Here is a 14,887-nt window from a genome sequence, read left to right as displayed (position 1 = left end):
TTAGGGCAGGCAAACAGAGTTGGCCAGGTTGGTGGAGACTCAGATATGGTGCCCACCTGTGTCTGTACGCTGGGAAAAGGGAGGGCTCAACAAAGGGACAATAGCTTCTGACAGCATGTCTCTCTGAGAGAAAGCTGAACTTCTAGCTCTTGCCCTGAAGCCAGACAACTTAGTTCCTCCCTGTATATTCCTGGAGCCTTTCGAATTGCTGCCCCAGTGCTGGAGCTCAGAGTGAGTGAGTCCATCAGCAAGTAAGTCCATGCAAAGGTTGTTTAAGAGGAATGCCTAGGATAATAGTTGCCTTCCATCTCAGCCACAATCTCTGCTGGTTTTTACAGCCAGAAGTTGTGAGGACTTCTATTCCTGGGACTGGAACCCCCAGCTCCTCAGGAGGGAATTCTGCAGCCAAGATATCCCTCCCGATTCTCATCCACTACACGTGGGTGTGGGATCAGCCCACTCTGTGTGTCTCCACCTGTCCTTCCAGTCTCCATGTGGCTTCTTCTGTATATCCCTAGTTATAGGACTTCTGTTTAGGCTGACTTCAGGATTCTCAATGACAGCTGTTCTATATTTTACTTGTCATTTTGATGCGCTTGTGGGAGGAGGCACGCACAGCTTGACTAGAGCTTCCTGTTATAAATAACTTTTATATAATCATTAACTTTAGCTTGTTTTTATCTGCTACTTTAGTATTACCCAATTTTAATTCAACTTGATTTATTACAATCTCAATGCTAACCTTTCAAAGGTAATTAATAACTCTAAAAAAATTTGCATACATAATAGGATTATCTTCTTCTTTACCCTGTAAAATGTAATTTCACTTTTAAATAACAGCTTTGATGAACAAAGAAACAAATTAACACTTTATTTGGGCTCTTTAACTACTAAACTTATGTTCTCATTTGCTGGCTCATTTTCTCATTTATTTATTAAATAGTCATTCACTGACTATCTATTAGCCCTATTTGCCAAGTCCCGGGGATGAAGATAAATAAAATATGCACTTTTAGCCAAAGAGGGGGCCTTACAGGCTAGTGGAACATTTAGATATACAAAAACAAAATTAAAGTTCAATATAATAAAAGGTGTAACATAGAAATTTACAAGGAGTTATTAGATCTGCATAGAATGTGTCAAAATCCAGAAAAGGTTAAATTAAGCCTTACCTAAAACACAAGTTCATTAGAAAACAAGAACAAAACAAATAATGATTAAAGTAACTGTAGGGAAAAAAATGAAATTTTAACTAACATGGGAATGTTTCTGTGCTACCTAAGGACAATTAATCACAAACAGACAAGGAGGTTTTCCCAAATAAGGTAAACTGCTTAAGGTATAGCCAATCAAATAATTTCCTTGCTTTGCTTCCACATCTTCTCTATAAGTCTTTCCCCTAGCTCCTCTCCTAGCCAGTTCTAGTTTGGTGCTGCCAAATATGAATCAATTTTTGCTCAAATAACCCCTTAAAAATTTTAAGATGCCTCAGTACCTCTTTTACAGAGGATTACAGTGTTAATGTCACCTGCTGCCAGCAGGTTTTTGAAGTAAAACATCAATGGCATATCCAGAAATATTTCTTTGATTAAAAATGAATGCTGAATTCTCTACTATTACATTATCCTATACAGGCATTTAGAAAGCAGATGAAGAATTCTATATTCAATTACTACTTAAATTTCAACTTGACAGAAATGATAAAAGGATGAAAATAAGCATGATAATGAAAACTAAATTTAAAATGATTTGATTTTTTCTTCTGCAAAAAAAAAAACAAAACAGTAGAATTGGCTGTCTAATTCAAGTGATTTTTTTAAAAGAACTTCATGTGAATTTTTTAAAACTACGATTAGAAAATAATAGATATTTATAGCATCACACTTAATATCTGTGTGGACATTTGTAGAAAAGAAATGGGCTAATGAGGGAAAAAAATGTGGATAACTCTTTAAATGTAAGCCAAAAAAATGTACTAATATGGAATGGCATGAAATGTAAATTAACTTTAGGATCTGGTCTTTTAATTTGACAGCTGTTTGACAACTGCAAAAAGGAAAACTGACCTCAGACAACTGCAAATAAATGAAAGACAATTAGCCAAAGAATTTCATATGGAATGATACAATATATATTGTAGTAACTCCTCATAGGGGAATAGATAAATGCAGGCTGGAATTTTTATTGTCTTTGAAGGTGCTGAAAGTCCATGGACTTAAATTTCACAAAGAGCTGTATGTTACTCTACTACAATTAATGGCACTTTCTGAAACATAAGGCCATCAGTGGAGAAATAATTGTAAACACATTTGAAATCTCCAGGTGTTTCTTGAAGCAATTTTTATCTGACCTTCCTAGACTTTACCTTTTGGATGCTAAAACTGTACCACCATCACTCTCCCCCTCTTTTAATTTAAAAATAATGAGCTCTTCTACAGTATAGCTCTTGAAGGTACACACGTCCATGAAAGCGAGCAGCTTAATCTACAAGCTAAAATTCAGTATCCATTGTGGCTTGATTTTATCTAAGCTACTGAGATATTTTGTGCTTTTCTTTTCTAGGCATGATGAAAATAAGTAGAGACATTCCACTATTTAGTTGTGAAGAATTCTGTTTTCAGAAGAAAACACTTTATTTTCTTCAGACATAATTTTTTTTTTTAATTTTGGTAAATGATTAATATATATGTCTTATTAAAAAGGCCAGAGTTGCAGTGGGGGTGGGGGTCCTCCAAGCAAATTCAACCCACTCACAGGTTTTGTTTGGTATGGAGTGTTTAAAAAAATTGAGCCAACATTTAACATTTAAAATTCAGGAAATTTCACCCAAAAATGCAAATATCTAGCTTATATAGAAACATCAGAGATTTTAGCAACACGGGGGGGTCTGCATTTATCCAGGCCAATCATAACAGCTGCTCCCCTTGGCCAGCACACTCAGTCATCAATTCATCAGGGCCACCACACAGTCTGAAAACAGCAAGTGAAATATGTAAAGAAGGGACCCAAGAACATTTGCCTTTGAAATGGAAAAAGTCAGAGGGTAATTGAGATGAGTTCCTTGTGACCAGGGAGAGCTTTAAAAAAAAACCCAAACATCTCATTTCAGAGGCTTGTCTATAATCGCTTATTAGCAAGACTGTTTCCTACTAATGCAATTATAAGTCCCAGGAACTAAGCAAAGTTTAAGGAGTTCCACAGCTATATCTATCCCCAGAAAATTCCCACCTCACCCCAGGAAGTGATATATAGGAAGACCAAAGTAAGCATTGGGGGCCCTAAGCACAGGTTTCCAGCTTGGTCTTCCACTCAACATCAATCCATCTGACTGTTTTCCTCATGGATAGTTTAGTTTCCTCTCTCTGTGCTCTAAATGCCTTCCCACTTGTTATTTTACATTTATCTGTGTAATTTTTTCATTGATGATTATTTCTCCCACCAGACAATAAGCAACATTCATTATTCATTTACTCATTCATATATTGAGCTCCTACTACATATATCAGACATTTTTCTAGGCAGTGGGGGAAAAATAATAGATAAAACCAAGTCTCTGCTCTCATGAAGTTGACAGTCTAGTGGAGGAAACAGACAACAAATAAAAAAAGTCAGAGGAGAGGGAGAGAAGTACAAAGAGAGTCAGTGTGTTCTATATCTCAGAGGAAGTGATAGTTGAACAAAACTTTGAAGCTTTATTAATATGGTTTTATTTATAGATATGGTTATCTATAAGAAGGCAGAGGGCACAGGAACTGCCAAGATATTTGGGTTGAGGAGTTCTTGATGGGTTGGGGAATGACAGGAAGTTAGCGTGCCTGAAGTGGAGTGAGCAAGGGTGCCAGAGGGAAAAGAGCAGTAGCTGAGGCCAGATCACCTAGAGGGCTTTGGGACTTTGGGATTTATTCTAAGCTGACCCATCTGTACGCCACCAACTAGCTTTATAGTACCAGCTCTCAATCTTTATCTCCTGCCAAAATTCCCTGCGATCCAAAGATGGCCCTACTCATCTCTACCCTAGATGTACCAAAAGCAGAGCACCCCCCTCCCAAAAAATCCAAATGGAATTATTATTTTTTTTGCCAAGACTCACTCTTTTTCTTGTACTTCCTACCTCATTGAATGGCACTCTATCCATCCACTCCACCATTTCAGAAACCTACAAGTTATTTTATACACCTTTCTTTTCCTCACTACATTTAATAAGCAAGTCCTTTCAACTTAACATCTTTTCTAATAATGCCCCTTCAGGCTCTCATGATTTTAACTACTTTGTTATCCAAATTGGTCTGTCCTTAAGCTTTGCTCCACAAAATGGCTAAACCAATGGGAAATCTCCTACCTCCTTTCCTCATTCAAAAATTTTTATTAATAAATATTGAAAATTAACATTAATTGTATTTTCACTAAGTACCAGGCCCTTTTCTAAGAATTAAGCATATCATTTAATTTTCTCAACAACCTCCTCTGTTGAGAGAAATTAAGTGAACTGCCTAAAGTCACAAGACCAATAAGTGGCCTAAAAAGAATCTGCACCATGGCAGTCTGATCACTGAGTCTGTTCTCAACCACTAGGCCTTACTGGGCTCTCTGAGTAGCTCTCATGTGCCAAGCCTTAATTTATGGATAAACAGACAGGGCCCTGCCCTTGCTGAGCTTATAATCAAACAATCACCCCTATATATACTTGTAAATCATGAAAAGCACTATGAAAGAAAGCTGTGTAATGTGACTTAAGAGGAAGAACTGACCAGGTTGGGGGTCAAAAAGCCTGTGAGGACCTGATGCTGTTGCACTGTCTGGTTTTTTTTTCATCATAGTACTACTCCTTACCTGATATTTTCTTGTTAACATATTTATTGCTCATCTCTTGCTATTCCACTTAAACTGCACAAGAGAAGTAACCTGTCTGTATGCCTAGCACCCCAGTACAGTGTCTGGCACATAATAGGTGCTTAGGAAGTATTCATTGAGTGGATGACACTTTAGCTCCTATGATCTAAGATGTGGACAGTGGAAGGAGAGATGACTAGAGAAGAAATAGCTCATGCAGAGTCCGTAGGATCAAAATTAGGATTTTCTTCTCTATTGTTAGAGTAGTAGAAAGCCATTGTGTTATGGCCTTATTAATATCTACCACTGGTCGCCCAACACTGACAGGGTAGGTCCAGATGCTTTAGCAAGGCATGAAAGACCACTGATGATCTACCCTGTTAACTTCTTTAGCCAAATCTCTCACAGTAGCCTCCCCACTTTGTGGCTTATGCTTCTGCAGCACTGCAATGCTTGCAGGTCTCTGAATGGTCTCATGTATGTAATATTTCACATTTCTCTGTCTTTATTCATGATATGCTCTCTGCCTGGAAAGTTCATCTCTCACACATGTCTACCTGCTAAATACCGATCTAACCTTCTGATACTCTGGTCACTTCTCTATGAAGCTTTCCTGACTTCCCCAGGTAGAAATGACCATTCCCTACATCTTCCTTTGGACAGCCACGGCACCACCTATATTCCACACCAATAAAAGCACAATTTATTGTTTTATTGTATTTATTTATTAACACATCTGTCTTCCTCTACCAGACTGGTGGGAGCTGCTTCAGAGCAGGGATCAATCTTTTATCACTAGCAAAAGTGTAATCAATAAATGTGTAAAGATCCTTTCTGAAAATAACTTTCAAAAAAAGACCACGACATAATATTAGCACTTTCTCCTACTTATTGACACCTGGCTTTCTGGTCCTAGGAAAATCAGAATTACTTTCCAATGGGCATGTGAATGTCAAGAGGATTTTAACAGCCTCCTCTGACCTCAATAATTTTAAACTAAACTCAGCAGAATAAACCAAATTCTGTGCAAGTGAGAACTAGTTCAGTCACATCTCCCTGTCTTTCAAAGAAATTATAGCAAAGTCTTAAAGCCTGAATGTTCACTGAGCACTTATGAAAGGGATCAAAGTTTTGATATAACCTAACTTAAGCCAGAAGTATTTGAAATGACTGAATATTTATCTGTTTAAAAACTTATAAACGATTTTTCTTCTTGTGGGAAAAGAGGTTAGATTTTGGATTAGGGGATTGTCCACATATCTATGTTCAAGGTTAACTACACACTTATTTAAAAAACCTAATCATGGAAGGAATCCATGCTCAGTAAATAGTGTCTTTACCAATATCCTAACTTACAAATCTCTGAATATTTTTATATAAACTGGGAATCTGGTCTTAAGATACTTTTATATTCTTAAAGTTAGATGTTATATTTAATCCCCATTATTTTAAATTAGGAAATGACATCAGTAACTTTAAGGGAGGGATCTTTATCCACATTATCTTTGGCTAGCTATTTAAGGAAACTATACATAGCATTGTTTAATCCTGCTTGTTTAGTTCACCTAATGACTGAAATATAAGCAATGGCATTTTCTAGATCATCAACCATATTTTGCTAAAAGCGATACCAGAATAATGATAATTTTACTAACATATATTAATGAAAATATTAGGATATTATACCAGATTTTTATTTTAGGAGTAGTTTTTTTTTTTTCTTATAAGCTAGCAGGTAAATATTTTCTAGCACTAAAGAACCCTTAGTTGGAATAAAAGCTAAAACTGCATGTTATCTTAGTATTTTAAGTTTACACAGTATATTTTAAGGTTATAAGGACACTCTAGATTACAAGTATACATAAATCTTATTAACCATCAAATTTTCTCCTTTGTTTCATCCTATCTCTACATTCCATCATTCAAATCCTTTAGAATTTCTTTGTTCCCCTGTGATCATTGCTTTTGGAAGAAATCTGGCAAAGGATCTGAAGGAAATGCCAGAGTGAAATTTTCCTCAAGATTAATCATACAGTTAAGTAATTTCCCCTTTTTGTCAAACAATATTTTCTAAAACTTCTTAGAAAATCAATAAGATAGGACTGGGTGGTCATGAAAATGTGAATTTTAGGATTTGTTTAATCATACATAAATTTTAAAGGTCTAATAGCTTGTCTAAAGCAGTTTGGAGCTCCATTACTAGGCAGAAATAACAGAAGAATTTTCAAAAGTTGGTCTGGATTAGAGAAGCAAAGGTATAACAAATCTGTCCTACCATCCAACCCCCCACCCCAAAATCCTGATTCTTATCAAGTGTCTGGAAACTTATGATGGAATTTATAATCATCAAATTGACTCTAATTTTAAAGTATAAATAATATCGAGGCATCGAAACTTTTTCATTTATTAAACCTTAAAAGCAGTTTGCCATTAAGGCAAAGAGGGTGAGTACGAGATAAGGAAACATACAATCTTCTGGGGATCAGCCACACAGTTCATTTTTACATCAGTATCATCAGTTGTCAGTCAACCAAGAGTCCACCTAACCTAGAAAACAGGGAGGGGAGTCTGTGATTTAGTGCAGATAACAAATGGGCTAATGGGATTCAGAAGAACAAACTACCAGGCAAAACATAACTGAAAATGAAAAAAAAAAAAAAAAGGTAATTTAGAAAGAACTTCAGCTTGACTACTGCGAGGCTGGAATGACAGGGAAACATCTAGGAAGGAAGCAAATCTCCAAGTCTCCAAAATCAGGTTTAATTACAACATGCTACCCAGAGACACAAGCCAAGATTCCTAACTCCAAAAACCTAAACAGAAATCATTTCCATTATTCCCATTACATCTCAAATAAATATCTGCTTTTTAAATTTACCAACCTTTTCACCAATATTTCTTAGATTTACCAGAACTGACTATACAATTCAGCAATGCCTATGAAATAGTAGAGAATTAATAATGTCTGCTGAACCTAAGTCATCATCATATATTCAAATATGACGAATTCACAGTTATATACACACCTGAAATAAATATGTGTACATTAATTCATAAATACCAATATATTATAGTTTGTAAGTAAAACTCAAGGAAAATAAACACATTTTCCCTCCCTAATCTCTGTATTAAGACCCTAACTGGGGAAAATTAGAAGAAAATCAGATTTTGAAGGCATAGAAGATATGGGCTTCAACCAGCCCAAACTTTTATATCAATAACAATAATAATAACTAGCATTAATTGTTATTAATCAGTTTGTTGAGGGCATAAGTGCATTAACTCCTCTCAGTTTCATTAGAGATACATACATTACCATGCCCACTCTAGTACTTTAACCTTAGTACTTAGTAGCAAGGATGTCAGCAGTTAACCTGGTGTAGAAAGATTCATATTAATGGGAGGGAATAGTCCTATTCCAAGATAATGACTGGACTTGGACATTTCAGTTGGGAGGAAAAAGAAGTGAAGAGGGAGGCCGCAGGTTATGCTTCCAACTTGGCCATTTTCATATGTGTGATGAGTGACATCACTAAGCTTCATTTTATTCTTCTACAACATTGGAATAATGCCACCTAACAGAATTATCATAAGATGTAAACAAAATAATGACCAGTTAATGTGCACGTAAATGATAAAATACTATCTACAAATACATGTTCAAATTATCATCATCTCTGCATTTGCTGGCAAAACTTTACCTAGAGTTATTTTGCTGATGAATACCAATGCCAAACTCATTCTGCTTAGACGGATCATTCTGGAAGTGGAATCAAATGCAATTTAGAAACTATTTACGGTTATATAAATTCAGTAAAGAGACTCTGCATTTAAAATGCGTTTTCTTTTTGACGTTCAGTAATGCTCATCATTTTCCTATTATAAAAAACATATTTAGTTGGAGACTCTTTCCTACATGCTATTTGAAGACTCTCTATGTAAACTTGATCTAGCGCAGTAGCTAATCTGAATCATCTGAATAAGCCACAAGTTATGGACTGCAGAGGCCGCTGAATGAGTGCCAGTTGCCCACCAGTTAAAACATCAAAGTCAAACAAATCACAACACTCAGAAGAAAAATGTATTTCTCATATTGATTTTTCTTACTCATATGATGTTCAATAAATCACACCACTGGTTTTTGCTAACATCAGTCTTATTCTTCTAGAATACAACACCAAGTTTAATAACCACTTTTGTTCAACATGGAAGATGAAAGTCAATTCTTATTGCTCAAGGCAGACTGCATAGTCAAAACAAAAGAAACATCAGAGAAAGGGAACATGGAGAAAGATGCATTAGATATTAATCTCATACTCACTGGAAAAACAGAAAAATCTTTATCTATTTCTCCTTTCAGAGTTTAAAAGGCTATGAATTTTCTTTTGCCCTACCCACTCTATAATTCAGCTCTCTTTATCCAACGCCCTTCTTTTTTACCTTATTTCAGCCATGAAAAGTCTCTCAAGTATTGTCAGTATCAAATAAAAAACATGTCTCTTCTTGACCTTATTTTATATGCACCTCTTGATCTCTTATTTCCTTTCATAAAAATTCTTCGACATTCACAGTTACACTAGATTCTAAAGATAACATACCCTTATCAGCTTTACTTTTCTAATTATAACCTGCCTGTCAGATCTGAAATTCTACTTATGTTTTGTGCCTCTCTTATAATTTTCTCCAAAATAAAATCTCTAAGAACATCAATGGCTCTTCTTAGAGATAAGTCTATTATAAACTCATTGATCATTTATTTGATCTTTCAAAAAAGTCATTTTTGAAATCCCATGAACCTAGACTTAAGCAAATGGGCTAATATATGTGAAATGCTTGGAACATTACTTGGCACACAGAAGTGTGAAATAGTGTTAGCTGCAATTATTATTATTATTAACACTTCTTGTTACTTTCCCTGTTTCCCCCCACACGTACTCCTTTATTCCCAACCTAACTACCTTTAAAATTTCACTCTACTGGCCTGCTATAGGCTTATGGATAAGCAAGTAAGTAAGTAAGTCATAATTACTGGTCTCAAGAGTTAAGAGTTCTCTAGGGAAAAAATACCAGTGAATAATTATATCGCAATACCAACAAGTGCCTATTAACCATAATTAGAAAGTGATACATTGGAAGTACTGTCAAATAGAAGTGGGAACACTGAGCTTTGTGAGAGAGCAGAACTATGACCAACAGGTTGGAGTTATAAGGAGGCAGACTTTGGCTCAACAAGAGGAAGACATTTCTAATCATCAGGCTGCCCACCTATAGAGCCAGCTGCCTTGGAAATCAGTGACAACTGTAGTAATCAGAAGACTATCTGCCAAAGATATTGTGAAAATTAAAGATACCCTCATCAACATTCCTGAACAATGTACTGATAGCAGAATAATAATGGATGAAAATGTTCTTTAAGGTCATATTTCTATGTGTGCGTGCACAGGCACCCAACACCACAATTAGAGAAGATAGTAGATCCTACATGTAGCTACAGAGACGGTAAAAATGAGGCAAGCTAAGTTACCTGGGCTGCAGTGAGGAAACCCATACTTGTTCAATCAGTACACTTGTGAATGGAAAAGTCAGAGCCCAAATCCAAACATCTGACACAAAGATACTTTTACCACATCTCTTTTACAGTGAAACATTGAATGTATACGTGGGCTGTGAATAAAGTGACCATATAATTTCTTGTCCAAATATGAACACTTGAGAATAAAAAGGGGCATTACATTAATAATTATACCAGGACATATGATCACTCCAGCTATCAATGGGTAGTTACGCTGAAAAAAATGTAAGCTAGAGATTGCCTGAGGTAGAAATAGTAGCCAAGATCTTGGGTAGAGTTCTCAGAGTGAAATCAAAAGTAAAAATTATTACATCAGTGGTTCTCAACCTGGGATGATTTTGGTCCCCAGGGAACACTTGGCATGTCTGAAGACCTTTTCACTTGTCACAATTTAGGGGGAGGGTTGCTAATAGTATCCAGTGGGTAAAGAGAAGGGATGCTGGGAAAAACCCCACAATGCACAAGATTGCCTCCCACAACAAAGTTACCCAGCCCAAACTGTTAAGGAGTGTGGAGGTAGAGAAAATCTGTATTAAAAATTAAAAGGTTTGGCTGCTTAAACATATGAAACATCTGCACTTCAACCTCCCCCACTCCCCAAACTGCCAAAAATATTCAAACCTTACATTACAAAGAGGTAATAATCCAATCTATATACAACAAGAACTCTGGACAAAGGCAAACACTCAATAGCAAAATGGACAAAATTTACTGCCAGACACAAATGACCAATAAACATTAAAAAATTCCCCCAAACAAAAAAATTACCTCCTCAGTAATCAAAACAACTTGATTGAAAAGGACATATCTAATGTCTCTTATAAACCTGGTGTAGATTTTCAAATACACAATGTTGGTGATGAGTTTCATATACTGCCAAATGGAAGTATAAGTTGATTTGAAAACAAACAAACAAACAAACAAATAAAAGGCCTTCTGAGAAGAAAAACATCATATCTTTATAATTACAATTTTTTATTTGAAAACTACACATCTTTTAACACAACCACACAATTTTGGGAATCTATTGAAAGAAATAGTTAAGGAAATGTTCATCGATTTAGCCACAGGAATTTCAGCTTAGCATTGGTTATTTTGAGCAAAAGATTGGAAATCTCTAAGATGTCAAATAAGGAGAAATTGATTAAACAAATCATGGTGAATCTATAAACAACTCTTAAAAATCATGTTAGAGTAAATACTGACATAGAAGGATGTTCATGATATACTACGTATATGAAAAAAATATGACTATATATTATATAAATCATTTATGTGAGAAATTAATATATATGTAAAGATGCGTATGTATGTGCAAAAAAAGTCTATAATAATATAAATCAAAATGTTAAAAAGTGGATCGTTGGGTGGTGGAATACAAGTGCTACGAGGACAAGGAATTTTGTTCTCTGCTGTAACTCTAACACACAACAACAGTATCTGGCATAGGGAAAAATAAAATAAAAGTTGTTACTGTTATTTTGCTTATCTATATTTACTCACTGATGTGCAATGAAAAAATTATTTGTATAATAAATTTTTTAAATGTTGCTTTCAAAAAGAATAATTCAACAGCAAAACTAAATGTTACAAATAATAGAAATAGAAATGCCATCTACTTCACAAGGCCATAAGGTTTAAATAATTTATGTAAATATGTTTTATAAACTCTAAAGCACTGTATGAATGTTAGAAATTAATTATTTTGTTAAGATCATACATTCCAAAGTTAAACCAGCTTCATATACACTTTGTTTGGTAGCCTTCCTCTCAGGAATTTCACTTCCAGTATTTTGTCTTTTAAAAATAATTAGAGATTGGTGCAATGTCACTAGTAGAAGCAAAAAGTTATACAAATAGAGAATTGGTTGAGAAAGTTGTGGGCACATCCATAAAATGGAATAGTATGTCACCATTAAAATTTATCCCGTAGAAATGTATTTATCGACATATACTCTTAACCTCTATTAAAAAATTCATATATATGTAACATGAGTAAAATAATTCCCCAATACAGCTTATTATAGCATCTATTATTTTAAATACTTAAAATAATTATAATTCTTATCTTTTTCAATTTCTTAATTCATTCTACTTAAATCTATTCAGCTTTTCACTTTTAGTTACTTATTTCTCAAGATCTGATCAGTTAAAACCATCTATAATATTTTATCTTTCAGTTGCTAAATTAAAAACATTTCGTAGATTGCTTTCATCTTCTGAAGGCATAGCAGCTTTAAAGCCACACTGATTTCAAATGAAGCGTGTGTATATTTTACAAAACATATATGTAATTCCTTTCTACGTTTTAATGTTACTGGTTTCTTATATACATCTCTTTATGCACTAGTCACTACTTCATAAATCAGAAGCTGAATTTCATTTTCTCCCCTTAAAACAAATGTAAGAATAGTTTTCCAAAGCTTTATTTTTCATACTTTCACAGAGAGATCATAGAAGTAGGGTAAAAAGAAGAACCACTCAGAACTAAATTAATAACAGCTAAAAGAAAGTATTAAAAAAATATGAACTGTTATTTGAATCCTTTTATAAACATGGACAGTAGGAAAATTTTTTCCCACAGAGCTCTATTAGAAGCCAAAGAACTTTTAAACATACCAACCACCTATACAATTCTTTTAAGTTGAACACCAGCTCTCTAAAAAAAGCAGTGAATAGTTCCTTTTCACCCGGACTATTTCTTTATCTACTATTCAAAAACTCAGTTAAACCCTTGTTGCCTAGTGCTCTTTGTTCTGCTTATACTAATTAAAAGCACTAATGAAAATAGCATCGAATTAATTTAATTCTATGTGACTGCATTCCAACATTAGAACTAAAATATTTCCAACATGTTATTTATAAAACATTATAATTTGGGAAGCTGATCAATATCATAACAACAATGGAATTGTACAATGATGAGAGTCATTAAGATTTTTAAAGCACTGTGATCCTTCCAAATGAAATTAAAAGCCCCAGACAAGTAGAAGGAAGCAATATGATGAATATGAGAAGGTGAAGCAATTATTCATGTGTCCAAGAAGCAGCAACTAAGGGTCACTCCCACCACTGAAGAGGCCTGTGGGGGATGAGCGACGTGTGGAGGAGGAATATGAAAGCATTCTAAAGGAAGAACAGGGGAAGCGTGTAACTGAGATGCAGAACAGGGATGGAAAACCAACCCGAGCAGGAATTATTAACAGAAGAGGCAGACGCTGAAATTTGTCAGTACTAGAAAGAATCCCATCATGTAGTCTGTGGCTTCCTCCAGGAGTAGTTTTAAAATCAATAGATCCTAATTCACTCCCTATAGTAAATAAGCTTCCTACAGACTACAAAATAAAATGGCCATCTAAACTCACAGTCCTTTTAAAGTTTCTAAAACCTTGGTCTATGCTCAGTTTCCGCAAATTTCTGTCTAAATGTAAATTATTCCATTTTTTTCCCCTCCAGATACCGTCATGCTACAACTGACATGTTTTTTTCTCCATGATAAATTCTTGAACCACCATTTTTAAGGCAGGGGGTGAGGGTGGGGGGTAGAAGCTTCAACTCAAGGTGGCTCTGTATTACGTTTTGTAATATTTTGGGATTTATGCTGAACCATTTCATGCTTATAAGTTTGTTGCTGTTATTGTTTTGTTTTTTTAGAACACCTCCACTTTTATTTTAAATTTTTTATTTAAATAGATATAATTTAAATAGGAGACAGCAGTTAGTACTCAAGGGTAAATACAACTCTTCAATTTAAAAAGAGCCTGAAAATTAGAATGAATTCCTGGCTGAATCTTATGACCTAAATTTGTAACTAAGTAAAGGTAATAATTTAAAATTTTTTTTTTTTGAAAAATAGACCCAAAATAGCCATCTGAATCTATTTTGCTTATATTGCTTTTCATTCAAATTTTCATTAAAAACATGTTCATTGTGAAACCAAAATTATTCTCTTAGCCAAGAAATGTGGGAGGGTAGCAAAAGGAAGGAGCAACTTGGAAGAGATGGCGTCGTGGGTTATAGGAGTGGATAATACTTTTGGTAAAGTAGGAGGGTTATTTGAACCTCACTAAAAGACTTTTGACATTAAAAATAATAACAAAAAATAAACCTTATTTGAAATAGATTGATACTTCTCCAAGTAGCTGGTAATACATTGTAAAAAGTACAGTGACTTCAGGTATTATCAAACTAAAATTCCTGTATTTTGTGGACTACCAACTGATATACCAACTCAGCCAAGCTGTTTTTCTGCTGGTAACTTGAATTCCTGTTTTAAAACTATGCCAATTCCTCTTGGGTGTTCTGGTGATATAAACAACTTTCCCTAAGTTTTAGCCAAGACTTTTTCACTATAGTATCTTATGAAAAAGCCACAACGTTGGGGCACACCACAATGACCAGGCAGGGGAAAAAAACTATTTTAGAGAATTATTTTGATGTTTAAAATAATAGGGAAGAAAAGATGTATTAAAAATAATATACCAA

General features: G+C 34.7%; 1 protein-coding gene across 1 annotated transcript in view; it reads right to left on the bottom strand.

Annotated features, from left to right (window-relative positions):
- COX10 (cytochrome c oxidase assembly factor heme A:farnesyltransferase COX10) overlaps positions 1-14,887 on the bottom strand; it is a 117,315-nt gene that overhangs the window by 71,050 nt on the left and 31,378 nt on the right. The window lies entirely within an intron of this gene.

This window comes from Pteropus medius, unplaced genomic scaffold (assembly GCF_902729225.1).
Source record: "Pteropus medius unplaced genomic scaffold, Ma_sr-lr_union100, whole genome shotgun sequence".
Taxonomy (NCBI): domain Eukaryota; kingdom Metazoa; phylum Chordata; class Mammalia; order Chiroptera; family Pteropodidae; genus Pteropus; species Pteropus medius.
The sequence above is the reverse complement of the archived record's forward strand: the minus strand, read 5'-3'. Positions and strand labels throughout refer to the sequence as shown.